The sequence below is a fragment of the Heterodontus francisci genome, unplaced genomic scaffold, assembly GCF_036365525.1.
Source record: "Heterodontus francisci isolate sHetFra1 unplaced genomic scaffold, sHetFra1.hap1 HAP1_SCAFFOLD_59, whole genome shotgun sequence".
NCBI classification, from domain to species: Eukaryota; Metazoa; Chordata; class Chondrichthyes; order Heterodontiformes; family Heterodontidae; genus Heterodontus; species Heterodontus francisci.
In genome coordinates, this window is record NW_027140758.1 from 5,188,464 (window position 1) to 5,211,790 (window position 23,327).

Genomic DNA, 23,327 nt, shown 5'->3' on the forward strand with positions numbered 1-23,327 from the left:
GGCCCATCCTTCCCTGATTGCGGTTCAGTGCCAACCAGGTCAGATCAGCTAATTCAGCACAGGCCGGAGATGGAAGCTGGATCTTTCCTGCTCTGGGGACTCCGTACCATACCAGGTGCGATGAAGTAAAATACCACAGGCCGGGGATGGAGCCTGAGATTTCCCTGTTCTGTGTGGGGCTCTGTACAACAACGTGTGAGAAGAACTATCATCCCTCAGGCTGAGGAAGGAGCCTGGGCCCATTCTGTTCTGTGTGGCTCCTACTACACTGAGTGGGATCAGTTAACACAACACAGGCCATGAAGACAACCAGGCCCTTTCCTGCTCCGTGTGGCTCAATATCACACCAGGTGGCATCAGCTAACATAGCACAGGCTGGGGCTGGGGCTGGAGCCTGGGCCCGCCCTGCTCTGTGGGCTCAGTAACAACCCGTAAGATGAACTTTTTTCAAAAGACTTCAGTGTATTTATCTCTGTCCAACACTCTGAGGCAGCTTTCTGTGTTTATAAAGAGTGTAATTTATTGACTGGTCTCTTGGATCAAACAGGGTAACAGACAGAGGACTGTGTGCAGAGGGTTTGGGGGTGAGCTCTGATTCCTAACCCTTTCTGGATTGTGAGGAATAAAGAATGAATGAGAGAGATAGAATGTGGGAGAAGGGATGATGGAAGAATTTGTCCGTGAACCTGATTAAAAGTGGCTCAAACGCAAGATAATATTAAGATATCAAGAGCAGAACATTAACATAATCTGAGTTCCGCGATCTGGTCGGGTCCCATTCCCCTGAAGTGAGGAATGAACGGGTGGGGAAATTCCGCCTGGAGTTATATTTGTCTCCAATGAAGATGAGTTCACAGTGAGGCTGGAACAGCTCAGTTGGGAGAACACTAGATTGAAGAACCAGGATACAATCCCTGGTTTCATCAGTTTTAATTTGGTGTCTCCTTCATTTTAACTAGAGAGAATCAGAGGGGAGATTTTCCACTCTTGTCCCCATGGGCTGAATTTTAAACTAACGGTGCGGCTCTCGGCAGAGGCACCGGAAGCAGGTGTCATCACCACACGAGTGAAATGTGGCCGACCGACCCCGATCACGGAGCAGCCGACCAATTAATGAAGGGGAGGCGTGGGGCCCATGTAAACAAGGACCAGAGGTAGGGAACGAGGCACCGATGGCACCGACATCTGACACAACGGCAGGTGCTGGCACCATATTGAAAGGGCTGCCAGACCTGCATTCACTGCTGCCTGGTTTAAAGGAGTGTCTTCCTGAGAGCCCTCTGCAGCCCCAGGTCCCGTTCTGTTGCCTCTGCTGCCCCAGGACCCATTCTGCTGCCTCTGCTGTCCCAGAACCCGTTCTGCTGCCTCTGCTGTCCCAGAACCCGTTCTGCTGCCTCTGCTGCCCCAGGTCCCGTTCTGCTGTCCCAGGACCCGTTCTGCTGCCCCAAGACCCGTTCTGCTGCCTCTGATGCCCCAGGACCCGTTCTGCTGCCTCTGCTGCTCCAGGACCCGTTCTGCTACATCTGCTGCCCCAGGATCCGTTCTGCTGCCCCAAGACCCGTTCTGCTGCCTCTGATGCCCCAGGACCCGTTCTGCTGCCCCAGGACCTGTTCTGCTGCCTCTGCTGCTCCAGGACCCGTTCTGCTGCCCCAGGACCCGTTCTGCTGCCTCTGATGCCCCAGGACCCGTTCTGCTGCCCCAGGACCCGTTCTGCTGCCTCTGCTGCTCCAGGACCCTTTCTGCTGCCCCAGGACCCGTTCTGCTGCCTCTGCTGCCCCATGACCCGTTCTGCTGCCTCTGATGCCCCAGGACCCGTTCTGCTGCCCCAGGACCCGTTCTGCTGCCTCTGCTGCTCCAGGACCCGTTCTGCTGCCCCAGGACCCGTTCTGCTGCCTCTGCTGCCCCAGGACCCGTTCTGCTGCCTCTGCTGCTCCAGGACCCGTTCTGCTGCATCTGCTGCCCCAGGACCTGTTCTGCTGCCTCCGCTGCCCCAGGACCTGTTCTGCTGCATCTGCTGCCCCAGGACCTGTTCTGCTGCCTCTGCTGCCCCAGGACCAGTTCTGCTGCATCTGCTGCCCCAGGACCTGTTCTGCTGCATCTGCTGCCCCAGGACCTGTTCTGCTGCATCTGCTGCCCCAGGACCAGTTCTGCTGCATCTGCTGCACCAGGACCTGTTCTGCTGCATCTGCTGCCCCAGGACCTGTTCTGCTGCATCTGCTGCCCCAGGACCCGTTCTGCTGCATCTGCTGCCCCAGGACCTGTTCTGCTGCATCTGCTGCCCCAGGACCTGTTCTGCTGCCTCTGCTGCCCCAGGACCTGTTCTGCTGCATCTGCTGCACCAGGACCTGTTCTGCTGCCTCTGCTGCCCCAGGACCTGTTCTGCTGCCTCTGCTGCCTGATAGGTAAGGAGCTGAATGCGAGCCTGCAGTGACCATGGTCCAATGGTTTGGCGATGCCTTCCTGCAGGTTCGCCTCCAGGTGACAACAGATAGGTGGAAGATCCCCTTCCCCAGGGATGGGAGATGGAGACCTGTCCACCTGACCAAGCAAAGCTGCTTTGAGATAGTAGGTGAAGTCTGCGGCCGTGGGGTCACCCCCAAGACATGGATCCAGTGCACGAAGTGGGTCAATGACCGGATCCAGGCTGCTCAGGCGCAAACTCAAAACACTTTGGACCCTTTGGACATTGCGCATGGCAGAGTGAGAGGGAGTGTTTGGTGGAAAGGGAGTGACCACCCAGTCATTTGTATTGGGGAAGGGCAGCAGGACATGCTGCCTGAGGCTTGGCTGCATCTCGGTGGGAGGTGCACATCAGTCATTGTATAAACTCACACAGTCCCTCGAGAGGGGCCACATGCAGGAGGAATATGTGTGTTCACATCATGGACTGCTGGACTATCACCATCAGAGATATTGGGCTTGTCCCCGCTGGGAGACTAACTTTGTTGATCATAGTGGCTGCAGGAGAAGACATCCCACAATCGGAAAGAGCATGTCAAGACTGGCAGTGGATGCCTTATCTCCATGTCCTCATCCCGATGGAGGAGGAGGCCATGGAACAGGCAGGGCAGCAAAGTAGCTGCTCCATAGCTGATGGAGAGACAGGGACACCTACCTAAGAGAGTGAGTGAACATCTCCTGGGGCACAAGGGAGCATCCGCTGCAAAGGAGCCATACTGCTCATCTGTTCACCACTGCATCAATGGAGCTGCACAGTAGGGGTGGTTGGAATGTCACGATGGGCAGACCCTAACCCTTCAATGTCCCTGTTTTCACATGCAGGCTAGGATGAACGACAAGAGCGAAGAGCTGGAGAGACTGTGGGACAGCCAGACACCTCTGAGGAGGAGGAGGGAGCCTCAGATGGTGCACCATCACCTCATTCCCCTGCACCCTCCACCAGCACAGAAACCCTCACTCGGTGGGTATCCACTTGATGTTAGATTTGGGCACACAAGCTGGTGAGCACGTCACAGACAGGCCCGGGCAGCTGACGGAGGCTGTGACAGCCGAGGCCACTGGCAGTTGGAAGTCTGTGGGAGGCCAGGCCCATGCTGAGTCCCAGGCTGATGATGTGCCTCTGGTGTCACCAGCAACACGGGAAATACTGCAGCTGCAGCAAGAGGTCAGGCAACATCTGGCAGAGTTGCCGGAGGTTATGTGTACCCAAGTTCGGATGATGGAGGAGTCCATCCAGGCCTTGCATGCTGTACTGTCTCTGATGGGGGTGTGTCTGGCTTCCTTCCTTGAGAGATTGGTGACTCTGATGGAGAGCCAGATCCAGCCGACCAATCAGTGGCTGCCGGAGATGCGCGCAGACTTGCACTCCATCGCTTTGTCCATGAGATCCATCCAGCGGTGACAAGGTGAGAGGGGGGACGAGGCACCTGAACTCTTCACCAGGTCCACGTCCCTCTCAGGTCAGCAGCGAGTTACAAGTGTGTCTTATAAGGGGGAGGAGAAGCTGGCTGCTACATCTGGGGTCTCCTCTCAGGGTGCTCCTGGTGTGGACAGTAGCTCCAAAGCCCCTCTGCCAGTGACACAAGTGATGCCAGTGCCTGCCTCCATCATCCTCGATGACAGAGGGGTGTCCCTGTACCTGTGCAGGAGGCCCTCAGTGTGCCGGGGCCCTCCAGGCCTCCGGCAGCAAGAGGACGGCCACCAATGTCATTCCAAGCCATGGGGCAGCAAGGTCAGCAGCCTGTCTCCATCTCAGCTGACAGAGCAGGGGGAGCACCACGTAGGAGCACCCGGAAAAGATTTAAGAAGAGCACCTAGATTCACTGAGGGGTTCACGGGTGAATGTACATTCCAGATGGATAGGGTTGTGTTTGGTGTCACACGGAATAAAGAAATGATGTTCTCTCACTATGTCTCCTTCTTATTGTTGATACCCTTTGGGACTTCATTTAAACCCTTCCTCCCAAGGGGCTGGAAGTGAGGGACCAAGCCCTGAGTTTACATAGCTTCGGCCTTGTCACTGTGCGATGTGTACCTGGACGCTGCAGAACAGAAGGAAGGAGGTGACAACAGGGCTGCTTAAAGCTAAGACTTTATTGCTGTGATTCCAGAAGGTGGTAAGGCTCAAAGGAAACTTGAATGTATAAGGGTGTCTCATGTCTCCCTTGTGTGTATCTCATGGCCCCTTTCCTGCTGTGCCTGAGGTTCTTCATCTGGCACTGCTTGGGCAGCATCCTCCTCCACATCCTCATCATCAGAGGAGACACCACACTCCACGATATCCTCACTAGTCAACACCTCACCGCTCTGTAATGCCAGATTGTGCTGTGCACAGCAAACCACCACGATATGCGAGACCCTCGCCGGGACATACTGAAGGGCTCCACTGGATCGATCTAGGCACCTGAATCTCATCTTCAGGAGACCAATGGCCTCCTTGATGGTCGCTCGGGTTGACCCGCAGCAGGTGTTGTACCTCTCCTCTGCATCCGTGCGTGGGTTCCTCACAGACGTCAGTAGTCATGTCCTCAGTGGGTAGCCCTTGTCTCCAAGGATCCATCTCTGAAAGCGGATGGGGCCGCGGAAAGGTTCTAGCACCTGGGAGTGCCTTGGTATGCAGGCGTTGTGGCTGCTTCCCGGGATTTGTGCACACACCTATGGGATCCATTTGCAGTGGTCGCAGACCAATTGCACACTGAGCAAGTGGAAGCCCTTCCTGTTGAAGGCTGCTGGCTGGTCTGCAGTAGCTTTGATGGTCACATGGGTGCAGTCAATGACACCCTACACATGGTGGAATCCAGCGATGGCCCCGAATCCTGTAGCTCTCTCAGCTTGACTGTTTGGATCAATGTGCACATAGTCACCGGCCCTCCTGAACAGGACATTGGTGACCTCCTTGATGCACTGATTCACTACAGACTGTGAGATTCCACACATATCTCCAGTGGATCCCCGCAATGATCTGGTGGTGAAGAAGTTCAGTGGCACGGTGACCTTCAGTGACACTGGCATCAGGTGACCACCAAGTCGCATGGGGCAAAGCTGCATCATGGCAGAGAGATCAGTGACGACCTCCGTGGAGAGGTGCAGTCTGCGGAGACACTGTCACTCGGACATCTGGTGGTAGTTGAACCTCGGCTGACGTGTTCCTCTGCCTCCTTCTCCAGCCTCCTGTTCGAGGCTGGCCTTCCTGTGGGCCCCCAAGCTGCTGTGGTGCCCCTGCTGGTGCCTGCGCCTCCCTCCCTTCCTCTCTACTCCTCCTCCTCCTCCTCAATGGGAGCCTCGAATCCAATGAGAGCCTCGAATGAGGCCCATGACAGGTTGCCCCTCCCTGAGTGCAAGGCCTTCACAGGAAACAACACCCAGCCACATTTACCTCACTTGTCACCCTCAATGAAGTGGCACTGCCCCAATGGCACCCTGGTGTTGCTCCCTCTGCAGAGCTGGCACATTGGCCCCCACTCCTGACAGTGTTTCCCGATGCCCTTTCCCCTCCACCCTTGCTGCCAAGTTTTGCTGCCTCACCCGATAGCTTCCCAGTGAAGACAACACTCAGCTCCCACCTCCCAGTCACCTCCTTTAACCAGGCGAGGCTCGGAAGCCCCGTGGTTCCCGTGTGCTATTATTTCAATTGGATCCAGTGAATAAAATTGCTGACAATTGGACTCATAAATACTTTAAATGCCTTCTTGCCATGTGGATGTGCGAAGTCTGCCCTCCATGTCAGCCGCCGACTGAAAAATCCGGTCCAACGTCTTCCATCCCTATTTTATACACCCCCCCTCCCCCTCCCCGGCCTCCATTCCCGTCTCCAACGGTCCCTTAAGATTCTGGCGCATGTCTCTAAGACTAATGGGAGTGAAACCAGATCTGCTCCTTCGACTGAACAGGGAGAGCTGCTCTCTCTGTGTTTAAAGTGAATGAATCTGCTCTTTACCTTGTCTTACTGGAACGTTCACTGTCTGGAGATGTCTGTTTGAAAACGTTTTCCTGTTATATGAATGGAGCAGAGGAGCAGATGTGAGGTACTGTTGAACAGAGAGGTTTGGAAGTGGGTGAAGGGGTGGAGTGACGGTGGGAGTGAGAGGCGCAGTGAGTTGGCCATTCTCAATCGAGTGTCAGGAATGAAGGTCAGAGGAACAGACCAGGCTGGAAACACAGAAAGAGCGAGGAGAAGCTGGTGTGAAAAACAGAGATTAAACAACAGGCTTGTTCATTTGGTTTGGGTCTGGTGTTTAGAATACCCGGAATCTGGGTTCACTTCCCTTCCAACTCAGCGAATTGTATCAACATTATGTTCATAAAACCATGGAATGATACCCAAAGAAGGAGACGATTTGGTCCATTGTGTCAGTGCTGTCTCCTGTAATCTGTACATTTTTCCTTCCAGTATTTATCCCTATCGCTTTTCAAAGTTACTACTGAATCTGCTTTCAAGTCCTGATCAGACAGTGCATTTCAGATCACAACACATCACTGTATAAAAAATCATTCCTCATTTCGCCTCTGGTTCTTTTCTCAATCACCTGATAAATACATCCTCTGGTTACTGACCCTTTTGCCACTGGAAACAATTTCTCCTTATTTAACTTATTGAAAACCTTCTTGATGATGTCACATACTAGACTGCCAGTAAAACTGAAGCCCATGGAATAAAAGGGACAATGACAGCATGCATATGAAGTTTGCAGACTGATAGGAACATAGGAGCAGGAGTAGGCCATTTAGCCCATCGAGCCCACCCTGCCATTCAATATGATGATGACTGATCGTCCACTTCAATGCCTTTTTCCCACACTATTTCCATCTCCCCTATGTCATTTGTATTTAGAAATCTGTCAATCTCTGCTTTAAACATACTCAATGACTGAACTTCCACAGCCCTCTGAGGTAGAGAATTCCAAAGATTCACAACCCACTGAGCAAAGAAATTTCTCCTCATCGCTGTCCTAAGTGGCTTTCCCCTTACGTTGAAATTGTGTCCCCTGGTTCTAGACGCCTCAACCGGGGGAAACATCTTAGCTTCATCTACCTGTCTATCCCTTTAAATATTTTGTAAGTTTCAATGAGATCACCTCTCGTTCTTCAAAACTCTAGAGAATACAGGCCCAGTTTCCCTAATCTCTCTTCATTTGACAGTCCCGCCATCCCGGGAACAAGTCTGGTGAACCTTCGTTGCACTCCTTCGATGGCAATGATATCCTTCCGAAGGTAAGGGGAACAAAACTTCACACAGTATTCCAAAGTGCAGTCCAACCAAGGTTATATACAACTGAAGCAAGACTTCACTACTCCTATACTCAAATCCTCTTGTGATAGAGGCGAACATATCATTCCTCTTCTGAATTGCTTGCTGCACCTGCATGTTAGCTTTCAGTCACTTATTGACAAGGACACCCAGGCCCCTTTGTACATTCACACTCTTACCATTTAACAAATAATCTGCACATCTGTTTCTCCTACCAAAGTGGATAACCTCACATTTTTACACATTATATTTCATGTGCCACTTTCTTGTCCACTCACTAAGTCTGTCCAAATTCCCTTGAAGCCGCTTTGCATTTTCCTCACAACACACATTCCCACCTAGTTTTGTGTCATCTGCAAACTTGGAAATACTACATTTGGTCCCCGCATCCAAATCATGTGAACAGCTGGGTCACAGTGTGGTGGTGAACAGTTGTATTTCTGTCTGGTTTGCAGTGGGTTCCCCATGGTGCCACATAACTTCAGTTATGTGCAGACACTGGAAAAGCTGGGGTTGTTCTCCTTGGAGCAGAGCAAGTTCAGAACAACTTTGACAGAGTTAGAATCAAGGAATCAAATGGTTACAGTACAGAAGGAGACCATTCAGTCCATCATGTCCATGACAGCTCTTTGCAAGAGCAGATCAGCGAATTCCACTCCTCTGCCCTTTCATTGTAGCCCTGCAAATTTTCTCTATTCAGGTGTTTATCCAATTCCCTTTTGAAAGCCACGATTGAATCTGCCTCCAGCACACTCTCAGGCAGTGTATTCCAGATCCGAACCACTCACTCTGTCCCACACCCCTGGTACCATTGCAGAAAATCTTTTCTGTTCATTTCATCCCTCATAAATAATTGAAATGAAATGTTTATTAGGAAATGCAGAACATAAAAAGGAGAGAGAAATAAACGCTGAGTAAAATAGAAGTCAATGTTTGAAAGGTAAAAAGAGCAAAAGATGTAACTTTTATTCTGGATGAATGAGAGGAATATATCACACTTTGGGGATTTTGTAAGAGGATTTCCTGATAAACCTGGGATTTGAGAGGAAGCTGGTTCATGGTTTACAGAACAAATTCAGCCCCTGGGGTGGAGCCAACAGCTGAACCGTCCAATAACAGACAGGCCGGGGACACTGTCTCAGGCCTAGTGAGCTCAGTCGATGAAAACATGAAACTCTGAATCTCAAGTTTTTGAGTTTGAGCCCACGGTGGGTGTTTTTTATTTCCTTTTTAGGCTGATTTTACAGGCGTTATCCAGCTCTGAATTCCTCGGCAGGGAGTTCAAGGAGTGTTTGAAATGAGATTCAACAGCAGTATGAGAAAGTCTCTCCTTGATTCAGGACTCTTACCTCTCTGCAGCATCTCACTGCTGAAGACTGAACTTTATCTCATTTCATTCGCAGCTCAGGGTCAGTGTGGTTCACTGGGACTTCTGGCTGTCTCCCACTTCACAATCCATCAGTGCTGAGAAATCAATGGGGAATATTACTCACATGTTGTAATGTTTTATAAATACTTGAATGTATTTCACACTGTGTCTAACAGTGTGAATCTCCCCTGGTATATCAGCTCACCAATACTTCAACAGAACATTCACATAATGTGAGCTCTGAGATCTGTTCGAATCCCATTCCCAAGACCTGGAAAGTGGGATTGGGCTGGATCACTCTTTTTCAGCTGGCACAGACACGATTGCTAAATGGTCTCATTCTGTGCCATAAATTTTTTCCATTTTCTATGTTGTATGAAGTGAGGTGTGATTGGGAGGGGCAATTGCACCAGGGTTATATTTTCTACCAAAACAATGACACAAGGGATACTTCACATTTTTATTCATTCATTCATGCGATGTGGGCATCGCTGGCCAGGCCAGCATTTATTGCCCATCCCTAATTGCCCATGAGAAGGTGGTGGGATGGGCTGCATTCTTGAACCACTGTGGTCCATGTGGGGTAGGTACACTCACAGTGCTGTGAGGAAGTGAGTTCCAGGATTTTGACCCAGCGACAGTGAAGGAACGGCGATATAGTTCCCAAGTCAGGATGGTGTGTGGCTTGGAGGGGAACTTGCAGGTGGTGGTATCCCCTGCATTTGCTGCCCTTGCCCTTCTAGGTGGTAGAGGTTGCTGGGTTTGGAAGGTGCTGTCGAAGGAGTCTTGGTGCATTGCTGCAGTGCATCTTGTAGACGGTACACACTGCTGCCACTGTGTGCCGATGGTGGAGGGAGGGAATGTTTGTAGATGGGGTGCCAATCAAGTGGGCTGCTTTGTCCTGGACGGTGTTGAGATTCTTGAGTTGGAATTGCACCCATCCAGGCAAGTGGAGAGTATTCCATCACACTCTTGACTTGTGAATTGCAGATGGTGGACAGGCTTTGGGGAGTCAGGAGTCATGGATGAGTGAGAGGAATATATCACACTTTGGGGCTTTTGTAAGAGGATTTATTGATAAATCTGGGATTTGAGAGGAAGCTGCTTCATGGTTTACAGAACAAATTCAGCCCCTGGGGTGGAGCCAACAGCTGCACTGCAATTACTCGTCTCAGGATTCCAAGCCTCTGACCTGCTCTTGTAGTCACGTTATTTGTGTGGCTCCCCATGGTAACCCCCATGATGTTGATAGTGGGGGATTCAGTGATTGTAATGCTATTGAATGTCAAGGGGAGATAGTTAGATTCTCTCTTGTTGCAGATGGTCATTGCCTGGCACTTGTGTGGTGCGAATGTTACTTGCCACTTATCATCCCAAGCCTGTGAGACTGAAATAGCTCAGTTGGGAGTGTGTGAGACTGAAGATCCCTGGTTCAATCTGGGGTTTTGGCAGTTCTCCTTTATTCTGCATCGCCCTTTGGTTTTGACTCTTGAGCTGCACAATTTACACTGAAATTATTTCCCCAACTCTGAAGGTTGGATTGGAATAGAGAGATATCAAGGATGGGAAATATTTACATTGTCAGCTTTAGCTTATTCTCTATCTCCTTGTGTCCTTTTCCCCAGTTTTTGAATCTTTCGGGGCCGGGAGAACATTTGATTTGCTGCATTTGTCCCAAACTGAAGCCTTTTCCACATCTCTGGGTGGTTAGACTTGCTCTGTCTGTTTTTGCTGCTCGTGACCATTAACGAGAACAGGCCACGAGTTCAATGTTTATCAGCAAATGGAAGATAACTGGAAAGAATTCTGTGTTACTCCAGACCAGTGACAAAGATGCAATGGATGTTATTCAAAATAAATTCCCTCTGACATTTTATGTAAACTTGTTTGCATCTAAAAGTTGGATTTTAAGTGTTACAAAAATGTGTCAAATTAATGACTGACCATGTGACAGCGCACATGGGGATCAAATCCACAGCCTTGTTGTTATCAACACTGCGTCCTAACCAACTGAACTAAGCGGCCTATAGACAGAGCCAGGTATGGGTTTGAGCTGCACGCTGGGCGGTTTGTGTTTTATTTCTCACACTGGGTGACAGAGCGATTGTGCAAACAATGGACACATCACATCCCTGAAACATTGTGCTGATATAAAACAGTGTGAAATAAGAACTGAGCATGGCAATGGAACGGTACCAGAAATCAGGACTTTAATGTATTGAAGTTGATCTTGAAATTCAACCATTCACTGAACATTCCAATCGATCGAACTCTCTTCTGATATAAAATCCAGGAACTTGAGCTGCTGTAAAACATAACTGAGCCTAACGTGATTTGAACACACAATCTTCTGATTTGTAGTCAGACGCGCTACCATTATGCCACTAGCTCACAAATAAAATAAAGTGTTTCATTCCTGACAGATTTACTTCTTGTTTAGATTCAGTGATTGAAATTAATTCAATCCTCATCTGACCTCCACTCTGTGAAGGCCTGCTACCCGACCTGAACCCGACGAGACCCGCGACCTGTGTCGGGTCCGGGTCGTGTCGGGTCGCTCTTCCGGGTCTGGCTTTCGGGCTCAGGTCAGGTCGGGCCAGGTTCGGGTCGGGCTGGGTCCAGGTCGGGCTGTGTCCGGGTCGGAAACACACAGGAAGTATTACATTTTGCTCTGCTGGGAAGTTGAGTTTAGTAAGTGTCAAAAGTTGAAAAGCCAACCTGAGCTGGGAGTCCGGGACATCAAGGAGGGAAACTCTGAGTCTGCTCAGTGAGCAAGTGAGCATCTCAATGATGTCACTGCGCTCATGCTGCAGCTTCCTGTAGATTCGGAATCGGGAGGTAGGTGAAGTGAACATTCCGGTGGTCGGGTAAGGCTCGGGTCGGTTTGGGCGTGGGAATAAATTCAGATACTCGGGCCGGGTCGGGCTCGAGTCCAATGTGGTTCTGTTAGGTTCGTGTCGGGTTTTTTTTCCTGACCTGAGCAGGCCTTTACCGCTCTGTCAGTTCAGTGCCTTATTTAAACTATTACTTGGAGTTCTGTTTTACAGGGTCTCGGCTGTTTAAGTGTTTCCCAGACCCACTACTCTGATTAATCAGACATTTTGCTGCTAACTGCTGCTGCTACAATTGAAATGTAAAAAAGAATTTCCAGTGACCTGCAACCAATGGACAAATACATTTCAGAAAGATAAAGCTCATTCACCAATCCACAAATGTGTTTTTCTGCTTATATTTATAAACAACTCCTTCTCTCCACTATGAGAACTATACAATCACTACAGTTATTTGAAAGTTAGTATAAGATGTTCCAGTTCATCAATGTTAAAACTGCAGCAGGTATTTTCCAGAAAACTTCTCTGTTGGAACCTCAGTCCCATTTAGATTGAAAGTGGACAATTAATGTATTCACTTGTTCATTGTGGACAGGTGTCTGACTTAGAATAAATCTCATTAACTTTCAATGAGGTGGCAGTATTTCTGTGCTCCCATTTTACACAGTCTGTCCTGTTCATGCACCATGTTTTTATTCTCCTCTCCCATTCTCCACAGGATACAGATTACAAGCATCATCAATCTAGCTGTTGAAAAGCATTGGAAGAATCTGGTCACACAGGTATTGAAACATTCATTTTCTGCCATTTTCCAAGTTGGTTGCTTTGAACACAGTACGATGTGCAATCATCTTGAAAAGAGATTCTCTTCAATATCCAATACAAACTGAATTACAAACCTGACAGACAAACACAGGAGAACAAGTGACTAGTGAACACAAACCTCATGGTGCTCATTTTCAGATTTATTGCAGTCATCCGACAAAACAAGTGAAAGAATATTCCAGTGAAATGATTTGGAAAGTAGGGGTGACTTTTGTTGGTGCCTTTCTTTGCTCTGTTGGTGAAACTTTCTTGCACCTGACTCCTGTTCATGTCTCTGTTTCCTCTATTGAATGACGAAGGAGGTATTTGATCAGAAATCAACTGGATTGTGTACCTTTGAGAGGGGATTTCTGCACCATCAGGGCTGGAAACAGGAGTGAGTGAAAGACAATGTGTGGAGTTTGATTTTGTACAGAGGGAGAGCAAATCTAACAGGACTGTGAGATATTGGCCTGGATTTTACAGCCCCAATAGTGGTGAACTCTGAGACTTTCACTGCTATTGAGGGTCTGAACAGCACTGCAACTGCTGGTACATGCACACACTAACACCAGCATCTGGAAGTTGTGGTGGTGAGAAATGTGCTTAGAAGGAGCCTCTGATCATAATCGCACCAGCCCACTCTTTAAAGTGACAGGGACCTGTAGCTCAGCAATTTGGGCTCATTGCCCACAATGTACCCTGATTTTTACCTGGGTTGGATTAAAGCCGGTACCAACAGGCTCTGGGCCGCTCGGGAAGGACTTTTCTGTTGACACAACAGCTCCACTATTCCAGGAAGACACCGGCAGCAGCAGTTGTCAACTTTCAGAAAGGATTTCAGACATTTTAAATGTTGTATTTTATTTCTTAATTGTATGTAAGTTTTTAGCATGGCCTGATCAGAGTTCTTAAATTTACATCTGACTTTTTATTAACAAGATTGAAGTGTTTTTAAAAGATCTCTAAATATATATGACTTTTTATCAAGATTTACTTGGCTTCTTTGTCAAGACTCGAGTAAGATTGAAGTGACTTTTAAAAACTACATCTTATCCTTTAAAATCCTGCTTCCATGTAGATGACATTGGAAGATGACTTCAGAATAGCTTAGACGATCTTTCTAACAGGTACTGCAACAGCTTAAGACCTACTTTTCTGCAAAAGCTGGTGAATTACCTTCCGGCAGCGGAGAGGAGCGGAGCGGAGCAGACCTATATGGACCGATATGAGGAGAACGCCGACAGCGGAGCCTATAAATCCAATCCGAGGATCGAGGCCCAGTCTCTTACCTTCCAGGAATGGAGTGGAGATCTTCCAGTGTGCTGGAGTTTTGAAAAAAAAGAAGCCAACTGTGACGTCAGAGGAGAGCTGCAAGGTGATTGGTTGGTGAGTCACTGCTGTTAGTGTATTTAAATATCATAAAGAAAATGGCAAAGTTTTTTAGTTGATAAAAAAATCTCTGCTGATAAGATGAGTACTACTAAAGTGTTTTTTTTATTCAGTGTAACTTATGAAGGACTTTAGATTGTACTGGGTAGAACAAGGCCCCGAGTGTCATTAGCATTTTTTAATTAAGGGAGTAACTAATTAATCTAAGGGTAAGTCATGGCAGGAGAACTCAGTCCCGTGATATGCTCCTCCTGCGCTATGTGGGGATTCAGGAACCCTCCCAGTCTCCATGACGACCATGTGTGCAGGAAGTGTATCCAGCTGCAGCTACTGGCTACTCGCATTATGGAGCTGGAAGTGCGGGTGGTTTCACTGTGGAGCGTCCACGAAGCTGAGGACGTCATGGATAGCATGTTTAGTGAGGTGGTCGCACCGCAGGTAATGGATGCACAGGCAGAAAAGGGATGGGTGACCACCAGATGGAATAGTAGGAGCAGGCAGGTAGTGCAGGAGTCCCCTGTGGCCATCCCCCTCTCAAACGGAGATACTGCTTTGGTTACTGTTGGGGGGATGACCTCCCAGAGGAAAAGAGCAACAGCGCGGTCCGTGGCACCACAAAGGGTTCTGCCGCACAGCAGGGGAGGAAAAGGGGTGGAAGAGCTATTGTGATAGGGGATTCTATCATAAGGGGTGCAGATAGGCGTTTCTGTGGCCGCAAACGAGACTCCAGGATGGTATGTTGCCTCCCTAATACTAGGGTCAAGGATGTTTCTGAGCAGCTGCCGGAAATTCTGAAAGGGGAGGGTGTGCAGCCAGAGATCTTGGTCCATATTGGTACGAACGACATAGGCAGGAAGAGAGATGAGGTTCTGCAAAGTGAATATAGGGAGTTAGGCAGAAGGTTAAAGAGCAGGACCTCGAGGGTTGTAATCTCAGGATTACTCCCTGTGACACGTGCTAGTGCGGGTAGGAATAGGAGGATTAGGCAAATGAATGCGTTGCTGAAGACTGGCGAAGGCGGGAGGGCTTCAGGTACTTGGATCATTGGGATCTCTTCTGGTGCAGAGGTGACCTGTACAAGAGGGACGGGTTGCATCTGAACTGGAAGGGGACCAATATCCTTGTAGGGAGATTTTATAGTAATACACTGGAGGGTTTAAACTAGTCTTGCAGCGGGGTTGGGACCCAAAGTAGTAGTCTCTCCGATGAGATAGTTGAGGCAAATGGAGAGGTTAAAGCAAGCAAGTCCAGTAGGCAGGCCAGGCAGGGGCAGGACAGGGAGCGTGGAAGGTCTGGTGGGCTAAACTGCATTTACTTTAATGCAAGTATCCTTACAGGTAAGGCAGATGAACTCAGAGCATGGATCGGTACATGGGATTGTGGTATTGTAGCTATTACGGAAACGTGGTTGAGGGATGGGCAGGACTGGCAGCTCAATGTTCCGCGGTACCGATCCTTCCGGCGTGACAGAGGTGGAGGTAAGAGAGGAGGGGGAGTTGCACTATTGATTAGGGAGGACATCACGGCAGTACTTAGAGAGGATATCCCGGGGTGAATGTCCAGTGAGGCCATACTGGTAGAACTTAGAAATAATAAAAGGGTGATCCCTTTGATGGGATTATACTATAGGCCCCCCAATAGTCAGAGGGAAGTGGAGGAGCATATATGTAGGGAAATCACAGATAGGTATAGGAATTATAGGGTTGTAACAGTAGGTGATTTTAACTTCCCTAATATTGACTGGGACTGCCTTAGTGCTTAGGGATCAGATGGGGAAGAATTTGTTAAGTGAGTCCAGGATAGTTTTCTGAAGCAGTACGTGAATGGCCCGACTAGAGAAGGGGCTACACTCGATCTCCTCTTAGGAAATGAGAATGGGCAGGTGGTTGATATGGCAGTGGGGGAGCACTTTGGGACCAGTGACCATAACTCTATTAGCTTCAAGATAGTTATGAAAAAGAATAGGACTGGTCCTCAGGTTGAAGTCCTAAATTGGGGGAAGGCTAATTTCCATGGCATCAGACAGGAACTCTCAAAAGTTGAATGGGAGAGGCTGTTTACAGGTAAAGGGACGTCTGGCAGGTGGGAGGCCTTTAAAAGTGAGATAGGAAGAGTTCAGGGCCAGCATGTTCCTGTTCGATGGAAGGGCAAGGCTGGCAAGTTTAGGGAACCTTGGTTGACGAGGGATATTGAGGGTCTGGTCAGGACAAAGAAGGAGGCATACGTCAGGTATAGGCAGCTGGGATCGAGCGAGTCCCTCGAGAAGTATAGGGGATATAGGAGTATACTTAAGAAGGAAATTAGGAGGGCGAAAATGGGCCATGAGATTTCCCTGGCAGATAAGATAAAGGAGAATCCTAAAAGAGTCTATAAGTGTATTAAGAGTAAAAGGGTAGCTAGGGAGAGTGTAGGTCTAGGGAGAGTGTGGCAATCTATGTGTGAAGCCACGCGAAATGGGCGAGGTCTTAAATGAATATTTCTCGTCTGTATTTACCGTGGAGAAGGTCATGGAAGCTAGTGAGTTCAAGGGAGGGAACAGCGATATCCTGCAGCATATCAACATTACAAAGGAGGAGGTGTTGGAGGTTTTGAAGCGCATTAAGGTGGATAAATCCCCAGGGCCTGATCAGATGTATCCTAGGATGCTATGGGAAGCAAGGGAGGAGATTGCTGGGGCGCTGGCAGAGATTTTTGTATCATCGTTAGCCACGGGTGAGGTACCGGAAGACTGGAGGATAGCTAATTTGTTAATTAATAAATTAAATAACAAATCATGTCGCCTCTTTCTCTTCTAAACTCTGACGGAGACAAGCCCAGCTTGTCCAATCTTTCCTCGTAAGACAGCCCACCCATTCCATATATTAGTCTCGTAAACTTTCTCTGTACTACCTCCAATGCATTTACATCCTTCCGCAAATAAGGAGACCAGTACAGTACTCAGTACTGCAGAAGAGGTCTCACCAATGTCCTGTATAGCTGAAGCATAACCTCCCTACTATTGTATTCAATTCCCATGGTGATAAATGATAACATTCGATAGCTTTCCTAATTACGTGCTGGACCTGCATACTAACCTTTTGCAATTCATGCCCTCGGACACCCAGATCCCTCTGCATCTCAGAGCTCTGCAATCTCTCACCATTTAGATAATATGCTTTTTTATTCTTCCTGCCATAGTGGACAATTTCCGACTTTCCCACATTATACTCCATTTGCCAGGTCTTTGCCCAATCACTTAACCTATCTATATCCCTTTGTAGCCCCCTTATGTCCTCTTCACAACCTACTTTCCTACCTATCTTTGTGATCAGCAAATTTAGCAACAATACCTTCGGTCCCTTCATCTAAGTCATTTATATAAATTGTAAAAAGTTGAGGCCCCAGCACAGATCCCTGTGGCACACCACTCATTACATCTTGCCAACCAGAAAGTGACCCATTTATGCTGACTCTCTGTTTCCTGTCAGCTATCCAATCTTCTATCCATGCCAATATGTTACCCCCGACATCATGAGCTTTTATTTTCTGCAATAACCTTTGATATGGCACCTTATCCTTCTGGAAATCGAAATACAATACATCCACTGGTTCCCCTTTATCCACAGCACATGTAACTCCCTCAAAGAACTCCAATAAATTGGTTAAACATGATTTCCCTTTCAAAAAACCATGTTGACTCTGCCTGATTACCTTAATTTTTTCTAAATGCCCTGCTATAACATCCTCTGTAATAGCTCCAAACATTTTCCCTCAGACAAATGTTAAGCTAACTGGCCTGTCGTTTCCTGCTTTCTGTCTCCCTCCCTTTTTGAATAAATGAGTTACATTCACTCTTTTCCAATCTAACGGAACCTTCTCGAATCGAGGGAATTTTGGAATATTAAAACCAGCGCATCAACTATCTCACTAGCCAATTCAGGACCTGGCGACTTGTCAACCCGCAGCTCCAACAATTTGTTTAGTACCACTTCCCTGGTGATTGTAATTTTCTTGAGTTCCTCCATCCCTTCAATTTCCTGATATACGGCTAATACTGGGATGGTATTTGTATCCTCAATAGTGAAGACCGATGCAAAGTATCTGTTCAATTCATCTGTCATCTCTTAATTATCCATTATTAATTCCCCAGACACACTTTCTGTTGGACCAACAGTCGCTTTGTTAACTCTTTTCTTTTTAAAATATCTATCGAAACTCTTACTAGTTGTCTTGAAATTTCTTGCGAGCTTTCTCTCATACTCTAATTTTACCTTCCTTATCAATCTGTTAGTCATTCTTTGCTGTTTGTTTTATATTCTGTCCAATCTTCTGACCTGCCTCCCATCTTTGCACAATTATAGGCTTTTTCTTTAAGTTTGATAGTATCTTTAACTGTTTTCGTGAACCATGGATGGTGAGTCCCACCTTTGGAACTTTTCTTTCTCGTTGAAATGTATCTATTCTGTGTATTCTGAAATATCCCCTTAAATGTCTGCCACTGCATCTCTATTGACTTATCCCTTAACCTAATTTGCCAGTTCACTTTAGCTAGCTCTGCTTTCATGACCTTATAATTGCCCTTATTTAAATTTAAAATACTAGTCTGGGACCCACTCTCCTCTCCCTCAAACTGAATGTAAAATTCAATCATATTATAATCGCTACTACCTAGGGGCACCTTAACTATGAGGTCATTAATTAATCCTATCTCGTTGCACAATGCCAGGTCTCGTACAGCCTGCTCTCTGGTTGGCTCCAGAATGTATTGTTCCAAGAAATTATCCCCAAAACATTCTATGTACTCCTCATCTACGCTACCTCTGCCCATCAGAATTTTCCAATTTTTATGCAGATTAAAATCCCCCATAATTATCACAGTACCTTTCTGACAAGCTGCCATTATTTCTTCCTTGATATCCCATCCGACAGTGTGGTTAATGTTAGGTGGCCTGTACACCACTCCCACAAGTGACTTCTTGCCTTTATGATTTCTCATTTGTACTCAAACTGCTTCTGCATCCTGAACTCCAGAACTCAGGTCATCCCTCTCTATTACGCTAATACCATCATTAATTAACAGAGCTACCCCGCCACCTTTTCCTATCTTCCTGTCCTTCCAAAATGCCATGTCACCTCCAATATTCACATCCCAATCTATGTCGCCCTGCAGCCATGTCTCTGTAATGACTATCAGATCGTACTTATTTATTCTATTTGTGCTCCCAGTTCATCTGTTTTGTTTCAAATGCTCCATGCATTCAGATACAGAGCATTTAGTTTTGTCCTTTTATTATTTTTGTCACCTCTAGCCTTATCTGTCGATTTACTCTTAGATTTGTACATTCTGTCCCTTCCTGTCACAGTCTGTTTATCATTTCCCATATTTATACCTTTCTCTCTTGCCTTGTCTCTCCTCCTTGATTCACCATATCTTCCCAAATTTGATCCCTTGCCCCCACTATTCAGTTTAAAACCGTCTCTACTTCCCTCCTTATGTGGCTCGCTAGAACACCGGCACCAGCATGGTTCAGGTGTAGACAGTCCCAACGGTACATCCACCTCTTTCCCCAGTACTGGTGCCAATGCCCCACGAACCAGAACCCACTACTACCACACCAGTCTTTCAGCCGCACATTACTTTGTCTAATCTTATTTGTCCTATGCCAATTTGCACATGGCTCAGTTAATAATCCAGAGATGATTAACTTTGAGGTTCTGCTTCTTAATTTGGTGCCTAGTTCCTCATACTGACTTTGCAGAACCTCTATCCTTGTCCTGCCTATGTCTTTGGTACCGACATGGACCACGACGACTGGATCCTCCCCCTCCCATTGTATGTTTCGCTCCAGCCCTGAGCAGATGTCCTGAATCCTGGCACCGGCAGGCAACACAGCCGTCTGGACTCTTGCTTTTGCTGCAGAGAACAGAGTCAATCTACCTTACTATACTGTCCCCTACTACCACTACATTCCTTTTTTCTCCCTCTTTGAGCCGCAAACACTTACTGCAGACGTGTTTGCCATGGATCACACTGGCATCCAGGAACTCCCACATGCTGCAGCTGTGACACATCACCTGTCCTGTCATCCTTAACGTGTTTCAATTAACTACTTAAATATTTTATTCAATTATTCATTTTATTGCATATTTTATGAAACTAACCACTAGTTTGTTTACTATTTTAAACGTTAGGACTAAAATGGATCTTAATCACTTACCAGATGTGCATCAAGCAGGTCGGTTCTTCCAAACCAATCAACTACCTGGATGTCACAGCTTACCAGATCCTCACCAAACAGCTCCTTCCACTGCACCGAAGAAAGAACCAAATCCTGTATCCTCACCCCAGCGGCTCTCTGTTTCCCTGCTCTCATTCTCCATTGTGACGTCACTCCTCGATTTTTTTTTCCCCTGCTCTGCTCCTCTCTCTCTCGTTCTGTCTCCGAGTCTGTGCTTTTGGCGCATTTCTTCATTTGTTGTTCCGTTGTGCTCCTCTGTTTCTGGTCCAAAATCTGACTCTGGTGGGATTTGAACCCACAACATTTGAATATCGTCTTAATCATTGTTTAGAAGTCCAACACGCTATCCATTGCGCCACAGAGCCTCACACATTTTTATTGACATCACTAAGGCCTTTGATCTTGTCAGCAGAGACGGCCTCTTCAAACTGCAATGGAACATAGGCTGCCCTCCTGACCTCTTGGGCATCATCTCTTCTTTCCACGAGAACATGCACAGTTCCATCAGTTACAATGGAGCAACATCAGACGCTTTCAAGATCAGCAGTGGGGTAAAGCAGGGCTGCGTGCTGGCGCCAACTCTCTTAGGAACAGAGGAACATAGGAGTAAGCTATTCAGCCCGTCGAGCCTGCTCTGTCATTCAATTCGATCATGGTTGATCACCTACCTCAAAGCCCCTTTCCCATGCTATCCCCATATCCCTTGATGTCATGAGTATCAAGATTTCTATCAATTTCTGTCTTGAACATGCTCAATGATTGAGCTGCCACAGCCCTCTGGGGCACAGTATTCCAATGATTCACCACCGTCTGAGTGAAGAAATTCCACCCATCTCAGTTTTAAATGGCCTACTCCTTATTCTGAGACGATGTCCTTTGGTTTTAGACTCACCAACCAGGGCAAACATCCTGTCTACATACACACTGTCACGCCCTGTAAGAATGTTGTCAGTTTCAATCAGATCACCTCTCATTCTTCGAAACTTTAAGGAATACAGGCCCAGTTTCCTCATAAGACAATCCCACCATCCCAGGGATTAGTCTGGTGACATAAAAACAAGAAATGCTGGAACCACTCAGCAGGTCTGGCAGCATCTGTGAAAAGAGAAGCAGAGTTAACGTTTCAGGTCAGTGACCCATCTTTGGAACTGACATATATTAGAAAAGTCACAGGTGATAAGCAAGTGTGGTGGGGGTGGGGCAAGAGATAACAAAGGAGAAGGTGTAGATTGGACAAGGCCACATAGCTGACCAAAAGGTCATGCAGCAAAGGTAAACAATATGTTAATGGTGTGTTGAAAGACAAAGCATTCGTACAGATTAGGTGTTAATGGACTGAATATTGAACAGCAGGAAGTACAAACCTGAAAAAAACAGTAGGTAAGCAAACTGAACAAACTGAGATGAAATGAAATAAATGCAAAAAAAAGATTAGTCTGTTGACCCTCTGTTTCACCCCCTCTATGGCAAGTGTATCCTTCATCAGATGAGGAGACTAAACTGTACACAATACTCCAGTGCGGATTCACCAAGGCTCTAGACAATTGCAGCAAGACATCTTTACTCCTGTACTCATGACCCCTCGTGTGGGTACAACATACCATTTGCCTTCCTAATTGATTGCTGCACCTGCACAAGAGCTTTTAGTGTCTCAGGAACAAGGACACCCAGGTCCCTTTGGACATCGACACTTCCCAACCTCTTACCATTTAAGAAATACTCTGTCTTTCTGTTTATTCTACCAAAGTGAATAACTTCACACTAATTCACATTATATTCCATGTTCTTGCCCATTCACTTAGCCTCTCCAGGTCCCCTGGAAGCCTCTCTGCATCCTCGTCACAACTCACACTTCACCGAGCTTTGTGTCATCTGCAAACTTGGAAATATTACATTTAATCCCCACATCCAAATCATTTATATAGGTTGTTAACAGCTGTGGCTCCAACACTGATCCTTGCAGTACCCCAATAGTAACAGCCTGCCATCCTGAGGAGGACCCATAATTCCTGCTCTCTGTTTTCGGTCTGTTAACCAATTCTCAATCCATATCAGTATATTATCCCCAAGCCTATGTGCTCTAATTTTGTTTACTCACCTCCTGTGTGGGACCTTACCAAAGGAAAATACAAATACCACGCATCCACTGGTTCTCCTTTATCTGTTCTTTAGGTAACATCCTCAAAAATCTCAACAGGTTTTTCAAACCTGTTTTCCTTTTCATAAATCTATGTTGACTCTGCCCAATCATGTCATCATTTTCGAACTGTCTAGTTATCACATCCTTTATAATTGACATATACTTCTCCATGCTGCTATTGTACACTTTCAATTACTCAGATATAGGTGTTCACCTGCACATCAGAGCTGACGACAAGCTGTTCAACTTGGCAAGACTGTGCGCCAAGACCAAAGTGGGTAAATTCCTAGTCTGTGAGTTGCTATTTGCTGATGATGCTGTGCTGACATCCCATAATGAAGTTCAGTCACAGCAGCTTGTAGATCGGTTCTCCCTGGCCTGCAAAGAGTTTGGACTGACAATCAGCATCAGGAAGATGAAAGTTACGGGCCAGGACGTAGAGACTCCACTTCCCATCAACATCGACAACCTCACTTTGGAGGTTGTCAACAGCTTCACATACCTTCAATCAACAATCACCAGCAATCTGGCCCTTGATGCTGAAATCAGCACCAGGATTGCCAATGCTGCAGCTGTCATGTCAAAGTTGAGAAGACAAGTGTGAACCGACAGCAAACTGACCGAAAATACAAAGCTCCACGTGTACCAGGCTTGTGTTCTCAGCACCCTCCTTTATAGTAGAGAAGCATCAACAACTTATACAAGCCAAAAAAAGCGGCTGAACAGCTTCCACCTCCACTGCCTCAGATGGATACTGGGCATCTCCTGGCAGGACAGAGTGCCGAATGCGGAAGTACACCAGCGTGCAGGGATCCGCAAAATGTTTGCCCTCTTGAGTCAGCGGTGACTCTGTTGACTGGGCCAA

General features: G+C 47.2%; 1 non-coding gene across 1 annotated transcript; it reads right to left on the reverse strand.

Annotated features, from left to right (window-relative positions):
* Window positions 1-20,596: 20,596 nt before the first annotated feature.
* Window positions 20,597-20,687, reverse strand: trnar-ucu (transfer RNA arginine (anticodon UCU)). The gene is given in 2 exon segments: window positions 20,597-20,632; window positions 20,651-20,687. It is a non-coding gene; the product is annotated as a tRNA-Arg (tRNA).
* Window positions 20,688-23,327: the final 2,640 nt, after the last annotated feature.